This window comes from Lygodium microphyllum, chromosome 16 (genome assembly GCF_053477565.2).
Source record: "Lygodium microphyllum isolate KBCC chromosome 16, Lygodium_microphyllum_v1.1.10, whole genome shotgun sequence".
Classification (NCBI taxonomy): Eukaryota; Viridiplantae; Streptophyta; class Polypodiopsida; order Schizaeales; family Lygodiaceae; genus Lygodium; species Lygodium microphyllum.
In genome coordinates this window covers 40,943,949-40,955,650 of record NC_141150.1, presented here as the reverse complement: position 1 = coordinate 40,955,650, position 11,702 = coordinate 40,943,949, and the positions used below count along the sequence as shown (strand labels likewise).

The window sequence follows — 11,702 nt, the reverse complement described above, 5'->3', positions numbered from 1 at the left end:
CATCCGTCAAGATAGAGGAAAGAGAGAAGAAGGAACCCTTGTGTATGTGTTTAGTCATTTCTCCCTTGATGGACAATGTCCGTCAAGATAGAGGAAAGAGTTTTTGTTTTTCATGAATTTCGTCACTAATTCGAAATGAACTTCTTCTTTTGGCTTATGATCTTCTACTAATTCGATGTTTGGTATTGTAAGAGATATGTTTATTTTCTAGAATGGTAGATATATGTTGTAGGTTATATATTGTAGGAGATATATTGAGGAGATATATTGTAGGAGATATGTTTATTTTTTATATGCATGTTTTGCTTGGTTCATTGAGGCGGAATTTCGACGCTTTGCAGATTCTTCATGGATCCAGGCTCTTCCTCCGATCCGTGGGCATACGCCACTTGGATGATGGAGATGATAAACCATTTTGGGCGCCATCCTAATCCAGTGGAGCTGACAGAGTATATGTATGCCCATCCTCCTCCTAGACTCCCAGGTCACACCGCGCCCCCAAGTACACAAGCCTCTCCACTGCCGTCTACGCCTGCGAGTCCGGCGAGACATACCCCTGCGCATACACGCTCACCGAGGAGACACACCCCTGCACGGACACACTCACGCACACCCTCCTCTGTACCGTCACGTGAGGGCTCACGGCCACCATCACGTGCTCCCTCACAGCCACAGTCACGTACACAGTCACGTGCAGCCACCCCTAGTCATGGCTACTCCCGCAGTACAGATGAGAGCCGACGCCGCAGTAGGGAGAGCGGGAGTGGAGGATTATGCGGCGGGTGCTTTGGTGGGGGGGGTAGTAGGGCACGCAGTGAGAGAGGGCATGGAGGGAGGCATGTACGAGGAGACAGTGAGGAGTCGGAGGAGGCGAGAGAGGTGGAGGGAGAGATTTTCTACGATGTTACGGATAGGGGCGGGGTAGTCATGGATGCGAGAGGGAAAGAGGTGATGGAGTATATGCGGGGGGTAGTTTCAAACATGTATAGAAACTGTTTTGTAAAATTTAAAGATCAGGATAGCCGGTTAGTTAGGGAGGTCCTAGATAGTGTACATAGTCGGTACCCCAATCCCCCACGAGCGACATTCTCGGATGTATGGGGAAGGACGCGAATAAGGGAGATCTTAAGTAATAAAAGATCTCACCTTAAGAAACTCGCGTACGATGATGGGGTGAATGTAGCTGCGGGTGGCTATCCTTGTGAGAAACCTGCCACTGCCCACAAACGCGAGTGGAAGGAGGCAAAGAAGCGCGCAGAGGGAGGCGTGAAGAGCAGGCAGCATGTGGAGGCACGACGGATCCAGATGGAGACCATTGGATCGTCGCATTTCGGATCTGGTGGCGTCGAGTTGTGGGAGGCAGAGTTCGTAAGTAACTTGCCTCTTTATTTGATTGTTTTCCAAATTCATTGATTCTATGATTGTTTTGATCTTACAAACTATCTTGATTATGTTACAGTGACGGGTTATGGGGAGAGGGCCCATAGCCCACGAGACTGGGTATGCTCGCCGCAATAGCAGACGTGACACGTGGGCCATCTTCAGAAACGAGGGACGTATTACGGATGCGCAGTTTGACGCGGCCATGAGACCATACGGTCGACAGGTACTTGAAAACTCTAAATGAATGATTTCGGTTTATTTAATTGCATATATATGTATACTTACATACGGTATATTTCTTGAACAGGCACAAGCTGCTGATGCTCCTGCCCCTGATGATCCATCCGCCACTGTTGATGTTCGTGCCAATGCTCCTGGTGGAGGCGAGCACCACTCATCGGAATATACCGATGCGAGCTCCTCTGATCATGGAGAGAGCACAGGGTCCTCATCATCCTCTGATTAGCTTTCAGAATACTGTAGGATGTGGTTGTACAAAAAATTTTTGTAACTGAAGCCATGGGCTTTTTTGCACCTAGCTCCCTATTTGACTTTGTATATATTTGTTCCTAATTAAAGCCATGGGCTATTTTGACATATGGACTCCCTTGTACACAAATGTATCATGTATTGACAATGTATTGAATCGTGAGTCTTGAGTCGTGTATTAAGTTTTAGATAGTAATATTGAATCGTGTATTCATAGAGAGTGAGTCTTGAAATCTAAATCGCTCTTTTTTTATGGTGCAATGCACCAAAAAAAAAATCCAGAGAGTGCCTTTGGGTGGCTGGACGCTGGAACAGCATCCAGGCACCCAAAAGCACTCTCTGGATTTTTTTTTTCCCTCTGCGATCGCGTGTATAAGCACGTGTCATCTGTCAAAATCGCGTATATTTGCGCGGATAGTCTATAGATTCGCGTGTAAATTTGCAGCAAAACTGCGCAAAACGCGTGTATGGGGTCGTGTATTCGCGCGACTGGCTGTCACTGTACACGCGCTTTTACACGCATGTCTCTGGCCACGATGATACACGTGCTATTACACGGGCCCGACACTTTTTTTCCCAAGTCATTTTGTGCGGCTAGGAGCGCGGGTATGAGCCCGATCCCTTGTAGTGTATAAATGAAATTCGAAGCGAGGAGCTCTACAAGGCTTTGGCTAGTAACTCCACTCTACACCGAGACGTGTTAGCTAGAGTCTTTGAAGAGGCAATAAGGGTGGACGATTAGCTTAGGGAGCGAAGCATGAGGAACGCCAGTCGGGATAGTACAAGTCAAAGAGCTCCAGAGCGGTCAACAGTTTCAAGAGAGAGAGAGAGAGAACTCTAGCATACAGGATAAGGGAAAGAGTGTTGACCAAGGCTAGGAACTGGCTGAGGTGAGAATGGAGCTTGCACGATTGCAAGAACAAATGAGAAAACCTGTGTGGTCGCATGTGTACTGTATACACTGTGGCGGTAACCACCTCCCAGCCGAGTGCCAAGATCCTAGATCTAGGCCATGCTCGAACTATGGTAGGTTCGGTCATGACGCATTACATTGCAGACTGCCAAGGACATTTCCATAGCTCTCCATCTTTTTCTTTCTTCTTCTTCTCTTCTCTTGTCTCGCGCACAACAATGGAGCATGGAGCTTGGAGCTTTGAACTTGAGGATCGAGCTTGCCACCGAAGTGCTTGAGAGAGGAGGCAACTCGATTGAGCATGAAGGTAAGCTCACTACGCTTCTAGGTGTGAGTGTGCACGGTTATGTGAGAGGTAGTCATTGCACTTGGCTTGAAATGCTTAAAATAATAAGTGGTCCATGGGTCTTGGCAGTTGAGCATGCACTCCCACATTTTGGTTCCGTTGTTAGGATCAATGGATTCAAGCTTTGAGTGCTTGCACACTCCAAATTGAGCATTAAAGTAGGGTTTGCCCCAACCAATGCTTGAGATAGGCAAGAAACAAGGGAGTTGAAGAGGTATTCGATCTCCTTTGTAATTAAATTTTTGGTTTTTTGGATTCAGGTAAGCAAGTTGGATTAGTGTGGTTTCTTGTGATTTGGATGCATTTAGGTAAGGAAAAAATAAGGAAAAAGAGAAACACATGATAGGGTTTCTACTATAATAGTAGGCCCAAAATAGGAAAAAAAGAGGGAAAAGAGAGCTTCAAGGCATTAAGATGGCAAAGAGAGAGAAGGGGGAGGTAAAAGACTAAGCAAAGAGGGGTTTAAGAAGCCAAGAGGATAGGGGGAGAGCTCATTTGTCATTTGTGAGTCGAGGGAGAGAGCTTGAGAGAGAGAGAGAGAGAGAGAGAGAGAGAGAGAGAGAGAGAGAGAGAGAGAGAGAGAGAGAGAGAGAGAGAGAGAGAGAGAGAGAGAGAGAGAGAGAGAGAGAGAGAGAGAGAGAGAGAGAGAGAGAGAGAGAGAGAGAGAGAGAGAGAGAGAGAGAGAGAGAGAGAGAGAGGGGCTGGAAACCATTTCATGCTTGGCGATCTTCAACACTGCTTCTTTGAGCCCCGCAGGTAAGCTCCAAGTGTGCCTTCATGTTGGATAATTGTTTCCAAGATCATAGTTGAGAGATTGATCAAGGTGCGTGTGAGATTCGTCACGATTTTTGTCGTTTTAGAAGTTTGATGCCGTGCTTGGATGGATTCATAGTCATCCAAGTCCCGCTATAACTCGAACAATCTGAGTTCTTAGTTCACTCAAATGAACCATACCAGCTAGACTCGAACTCAGATAATGACATTTGACCTCAGATGGCAATTCGGGTTCGACATTTGACCTCAGATGGCCATTCGGGTTTGGATGGCTAACCTCAGCCTTGAACAACCAAATTCAGACTCCAAAAATAGTCCACTAGAATATGCAAACATCTGACATACTTGTGCGACACCAAGTGCCCTAGGTAGAAACCTTCCACTAGTTCAGTTATTGTGCCATCCTTACCATTGGGACTATTTGGAGTTGAGACACTTGATGGCAAGGCCATTCCAATTTCACTGAATGTCATGACCCGAGCACAGGCAAAACATGCTAATATTTCATTACCTATACCTAGCAACATCTACAAAGCTTCAATAGGGAAGAAAAGTTGTAGAAAAAGGAGAAAGAGGTTTGAGACAAAGATTATGCTTAAGACAGATAGCGCCACCACATTACCAAAGGAGAAGCAAGTCATGGATGATGCAAAAGTAGAGATATATGCTCCTAAGACAGCAAAAAAGGGAAGTGCCAAGATTGGAGAATGTTGTGATCTAAGGCACCAATCAGAAGTGATTGATAAGGTCAAGGAGTGGGCGAGAGAATCCCAAGCACACCTAAAGTATGCAGAACCCATTGTCAAAGATGAGATTGATGAGCTCTCTAGCATGAGCACACCAATCTTACCATTCAATTAAGATTAAGAGATGCATCCGCACCCCACATAGCACCGTACATAGATAGAGTCTAGATGCCACAAGTAGGTAGATTTTCCAAGATCATTGGCAAAAGAGTGTAGAGCCTAACGAAAAGCAAGTGGTTGGCAACTTACTCATGATGTTGATATTGGTTCCTGTGACTTTGCCTTCGGGTGAACTACTTAGGCATAATCCAACCTCATGGCAAGTGCTAAAGCAGTGGGTAGAAAGACTAAATGAGCCTGGAGTGACCGCCGACTTGCCCGACCATGATGCAACCATGTAGATACCTAGCTTGACCCTAAACTTAGTGCCTAAGTCCTTACACGTGAATGCTTTTTGGGAAGGCACATATATGCATGCAATCCCGCCTCTATCATAGCATTAAGGGACGCCATAAGAAAGGGGATCATAGACATAGGAGCAGGAGTTAGTGTACTTAGCCATGTAGTCTTGCAGGCTTGGGGTAATCCACCTATGGAGATCGTAAGGTTTAATGTCATGCTAGCCAATGGAATGAAAGTTAGGCCATTTGGGATACTGAAAGAGTGGCCCTTGAAGATAGTGGGAGTTTCTAGTTCTCAATGAACTTCATAGTCATGAAGGAAGTGGATGACAACATCTTGCTAGACCAACCTTGGATGCGAAATGCACGAGTGATAGAAGATTGGGGCAACAACCTCATATTCTCAAGCAACAGATCGGAGGCTATGAGAGTCGAGATGGTAACCTAGAAGACCATGCCAATTGAGCTAGAAGCCATCTTCGCTATCTTGAAAGGAGACTCAAAGGTTAGGAATTCTTACAGGCCACTAATAATAACGAAGTATATCCTTTGCCTCGAGGACAAGTGGGATTGGATGCATGTGCTAGCCCACCATCGACCTGCCATTCTCAGATGATGAAGAGGATTATAAGTAGGCTGCAAGAATAGCCACCACTAAGTCCCATAAAGCCACAATATCTCAGTTGCCGAAGGATAAGTCCCTGCCACCATCAGTACCACTTTGCATGATGGCCAAGCGCTCTAGTAGACAACCAATGTAAAATATTACACGGCGCAGCGAACAGAATCTGAGAAAGAGATAGAGAGTACACAACAGATAAGAGGAGAATCAGTAAATTCTTTAACTCCAAACAACTGATACAAAGATGGCTCTGTCCACCCGTGCGCTTCCACTGTGTGAAGCTTAGATGGCGATCTAGACAGAAGATAGGTGAAGAGTTTAAGGCTAGCTGGAACAACAACTCTGATTGGGTAAAAGATGAGTGAGTGATGGCTACGAAGGGGTTTAGCTTTTATAGCCCACGAAGGTCGTTAGGTCGGCCTGCTGACCGACCTACCATATGAGCCTCCACTAGTCGGCCAAGGAATATTCCAGGGAATATTCCCTTTACCATCGGGCCGGGGGCGCTGTCCCCGGACCCCCGCCAGGGGGGCCGCTGGCCCCCTTGGGAGCCCCCAGCCAGGGGCTGCTTCCGCGGCCCCCGGACCCCACAATAGGGGCCCCTTTTAACTCCCTTACCACGCAACTCAATGCAATGTGCCTCGAGTTGCTACCAGCTTAACCACTCCGTCTAACCCAAAGATTAGACCCACAACAGTCACCTTTTTGCCATCCGATCACATAGACCTCATCTGATATACAAGTCAGGACTCAACCAATGTCTGGGCTCACATATGGCTTCTCCTCATAATGGGGGCCTTACAACTTTGAGCACCATGGATCATTGGTAGCACCTAATGAGGGTGGGGCATTGATCATATCTAACGCGCCCTCAATGTCCACCCATAGGTGAACTATCTCCTCGGCCCAATGCCAAGTCTCTAAAGATGAACTTGAAGCAGATCCTTCGTAAGTGCTTTGGTGAAGATATCTGCTCCATTCTCCTCTGTTGGACAGTAGACCAATTCCACTATCCCATCCTCCATCAAATCACGCACATAGTGATACTGGATCTCTATATGTTTGGTGCGTGCATGAAACACTGGATTTTTGGCAATGGCGATGCAATTCTGATTGTCACATCTCAGCACAGTTGGTTCTTCATCCTGCACTCCCATATGCCATAGAATCCTTCTCAACCATACGGCCTCACATGCAGCAAAACAAGCTGCCTTGTACTCTGCTTCGGTAGAAGACAATGCCACTGTTGGTTGCTTCTTACTAATCCAAGAGAAAATTCCTGAACCCAAAGAGAAACAATAACCAGAAACTGACTTCCTGGAATCAATGTCTCCTGCCCAATCTAAGTCACAGTTCCCCACAAGAGAAGTTCCGAAACTTTATGTGATACCATAGTCAAGAGTTTTCTTCAAGTATCTGAGCACCCGCATCCCAGCCTTCCAATGACTCTCATGAGGTTTGTTTGAGAACCTGCTCAAAACACCAACATCAAAACTGATATCTGGTCTGGTGTTACACAAGTAGATCAGACTGCCGACCAACATCCTATACCTCCCAATGTCTGCTAGTGCTGATGTATCCTCGACGGATAACTTTGCATTCACCTCCATAGGTGTAGCTATCTCCTTGCACTCAGTCATGCCAAATGGCTTCAAGATCTCCCATGCATACTTCTTCTGAGAGATGAAGATCTTTCCTGGCTCTTGCCAGACTTCAATCCTCAAACAATAGTGTAGCAAGCCCAAGTCTGTCATTTCAAACTCAGAACTCAAAGCCTTTCGAGTCTGGTTGATCATATCTTCATAGTCACCTATAATAAGAAGGTCGTCCACATATAGGACAATCACTATAGACTTTTTACCATCCCTGTAAACATACAAGTTAGCATCTGAGGCACATCTTTTGAAGTTTAGGTTTAAAAAGAACCTATCTATCCGCTGGTACCATGCTCTGGGGGCTTGTTTCAGCCCATACAATGCCTTCTTCAGTTTACACACTTTGTTCTCAGAATGGGGGGCCTCAAACCCTGGTGGCTGAGCCATGTACACCTCCTCCTTGAGGTCACCATTTAAGAACGCTGACTTAAGATCCATTTGGTGCACTGGCCACTTCTTGTGGGCAGCCACTGCAAGTACTGTGCAAATAGTGGTCATTCTGGCAGTTGGGGCAAATGACTCTTGAAAATCAAACCCTTCAACTTGTGAAAATCCTTGGGCAACCAGTCTAGCTTTGTACTTTTCTAAGGTACCATCAGCCTTGTACTTTACCTTCCAGATCCACTTGGTGCCAATAACCTTCCGCTTTGCTGGTCGATCCACTAGCTCCCAAGTGTCATTCTTCATTATGCTGTCATACTCCGCCTGTATAGCATCCTTTCATGATGGATCTGCAAGTGCTTCTTCTAAGTCAGTTGGCTCCTTTACTTCTCTCATAATCTCAACCATCAAGGCCATATTGACTATGTGAGCAGAAGCCCTCCTTTGCTCCTCTATTCTCTGAGACCTCCTTGGTCCGTCTGCCTTCTCCTCAACAGATGCAGGCATAGGATTATTGTGGTCATAGAGCTGCTTCACCTAGCGCGGCAATGGCTTTTCCGGTGGGGTGATGTCAGGTTGGTGAACTTTTTCCTCATCATCTGAAGATGATGCTTCCTCCTCCTTAAGGATAGGGATAGCTCTCGAGACAGGTTCATAATGGACTACTTCTTCGCTTGATGATAAAGTGGAAGAACTTGCCTTCCCCTCCTCCATTGTATGCGGCTCCTCCTTGAACACCACATCACGACTCGCGATGATCTTCTTTGCCTCTTGGTCATATAACTTGTAAGCCTTCTGCTCATCACTATAACCCAAGAAGATACATTTTCTGCTTTTTGGTTGTAACTTGTTTCTCTTCTCATCTGGAACATGTGCATAACATTTACATCCAAAAATTCTGAAATGTGAAACAGATGGTTTCTTACCAGTGTAAGCCTCATGAGGTGTTTTTCCCTTGAGAGCCTTTGTATAGCTCCGATTTAGAATGTAGACTGCAGTATTAACAGCTTCAGCCCAAAAATGGTTAGGCAATCCCTTTCCCTTTAGCATGCATCTTACCATCTCCACAATGATGCGATTCCTACGTTCCACAACACGGTTCTGCTGAGGTGTGTGAGGCGTTGTCAATTGACGCTTGATGCCTTTGCTCTTGCAAAAGCCTTCAAACTCCTTTGAGTTGAACTCACCACCACCATCTGTTCTAAATTTCTTCACACTTTTCCCTGTTTCATTCTCAACAAGTATTAGCCATTCTTTAAACTTACCAAAAGCTTGAGCCTTATCACGAAGGAAGTACACCCACATCTTCCTACTGTAGTCGTCGACAATCAACATAAAATAAGAAGATCCCCCCAAGGCCTGTGTAGGCATCTTACCACACAAGTCAGCATGCACCAACTCTAGAGAAGCCTGTGCTCTATTCTTGCTTTCTTGTGGAAATGCCTTTCTTTGTTGCTTGCCCATCATACAAGCTTCACATGGTTCCTTCAATTCAGTTATTGTAGGTAAGTGAGCAACCATACCTTGCTTTTGCATCTCCTTCAATACTGCAAATCCGATGTGTCCAAACCTTTCATGCCAAAGCTTACTTGTGCCCACTCCAGCGGTGGCTGTAAGAGCATTTAGCTCATACAGGTTGTTCCTTCTTTCTCCTTTGCCAACAATTGTGCCAGCACTATCAATAATTTCTGCACCTGTCTTCTTGAACCTCACTTCATGACCAAGATTAGTTATGGCAGCAACTGATAAGAGATTTCTCTTGATTTCGGGAACATACAACACATTTGAAAGCTTTTTGACTTCACCATTTGCAGCAACAAAAGAACTAGTACCTGTGCCCGCAGCAGGGCATTTAGCATCATTTCCAATCGTCACAGTGATGGATTCTTGTAGAGGCTGCATAGAATTGTATAGACCTTTCTTGTTGGTCATGTGACGGGAGGCCCCACTATCCAACACCCAAGAGTGAGTGGTAGATTCTTCTTGCGCCCAGGAGCACACTTCCTCAATGGTCGCCATGAATAATTCCAACTCTGCTTCAACCGTATTGGCTGTCTCTTTCCCTTTACTTTTAAGGGTACCATTCTTTTCATCTGCCTTCTTGACACGACAATCTGCAATTGCATGTCCTTTCTTCTTACAGTAGAAGCACTTTCCTTGAAACTTCTTCTTGCCGCCCTTCTTCTTTTTGTCACCATCATTTTTGGTGGAGGAAACACCTTTGCCTTTTGCATTGGCAGAGAATGCAGCATCTCCATTGTTGCTTCCTTCTTGGGCTTTCAGCCTCAACTCCTCCTCCATTAATAATGCACAAAACTCCTCAAAAGTCAAAGCTTGAGGTCTCACCTGAGTATTAAGGGCAGTTACTAGTCCATCAAACTTTTGTGGACAAATCCGAAGACACCTCCGAGCTAGCTCTTCGCTAGTCTTTTGTATCCCAATGCCAGCCATCTGGTTGCGCAGATTCTTAATCCGAGTGATGAATGCTTCAATCGTCTCTCCTTCAGCAAACTTCTCCGCTGCTAGTTGATTCTCCAAGTTTTGAATCCTTGTTTGGTTTCGTATTTCATACTGACTCCTTAGTACATTCCAAGCCTCTGACGCTTTGGTTGTATGCTGAATCAGAGTCAAAACACTGTCAGAACAGCTTGTAACTAAGGCACACAATGCATCTGCATTCCTTCGTTTCCAAGCTTGTAGAAGATCTGCATTCGGAGGAATCATCACACTAGGATTTGATGGTTCGGGGGTAGGCTGTGGTTCTGCGTCAGTCCCCAGCACAGTCTCCAGAAGCTCATAAGAATCAAGGATAGTTGTAATTTTGAACTTCCACAAGGTGTAGTTTATACCATCTAACTTGCCTTCGCTGAAGGTTGGTGGACGAATCCTCAGTGTTTGAATAGCCGGTACAGTAGCACCACCTCCTGCACCGCTTCCTGATGCGCCAGAACTGCTTCCCCGAGTCGACATCGTTTCTCTTTGCTGTTGAAGCCTTTGCCTCTTGCACGCTCTCCGATCTCTAGAGCCCCCTGGGCTCTGATACCATGTAAAATATTACACGGCGCAGCGAACAGAATCTGAGAAAGAGATAGAGAGTACACAACAGATAAGAGGAGAATCAGTAAATTCTTTAACTCCAAGCAACTGATACAAAGATGGCTCTGTCCACCCGTGCGCATCCACTGTGTGAAGCTTAGATGGTGATCTAGATAGAAGATAGGTGAAGAGTTTAAGGCTAGCTGGAACAACAACTCTGACTGGGTGAAAGATGAGTGAGTAATGGCTGCGAAGGGGTTTAGCTTTTATAGCCCGCGAAGGTTGTTAGGTCAGCCTGCTGACCGACCTACCATATGAGCCTCCACTAGTCGGTCAGGGAATATTCCCTTTACCATCGGGCCGGGGGCGCTGTCCCCAGACCCCCACCAGGGGGGCCGCTGGCCCCCCTGGGAGCCCCCAGCCAGGGGCCGCTTTCGCGGCCCCAGGACCCCACAATAGGGGCCCCTTTTAACTCTCTTACCACGCAACTCAATGTAATGTGCCTCGAGTTGCTACCAGCTTAACCACTCCGTCTAACCCAAAGATTAGACCCACAACAGTCACCTTTGTGCCATCCGGTCACATAGACCTCATCTGATATACAAGTCAGGACTCAACCAATGTCCAGGCTCACATTTGGCTTCTCCTCATAATGGGGTCCTTACAACTTTGAGCACCATGGATCATTGGTAGCACCTAATGAGGGTGGGGCATTGATCATATCTAACAACCAACACTTGTCCCTTTTCACATTTTGTCTCACATTTTGTCTAACAAACTCAAGCTCCAAGGGATCCTTGAATACTTGACAAGGGAGCTAGCAGGTAACCCAGCTGCCAATCTCAAACCCTCAAGGATCTCATCGATGAGCCAAAGTGGCAGTGGACCAAAGTGTACGACTTGAATCTAATGTATAATTGGGCATTAATCTCAGATGAGAAGAGGGCTAAGAATAG

At 46.1% G+C, this 11,702-nt stretch overlaps 1 pseudogene; it reads left to right on the top strand.

Annotated features, from left to right (window-relative positions):
• Positions 1 to 927: 927 nt before the first annotated feature.
• LOC148022727 (uncharacterized) lies at positions 928 to 1,849 on the top strand (annotated as a pseudogene).
• The last annotated feature ends 9,853 nt before the right edge of the window (positions 1,850 to 11,702 follow it).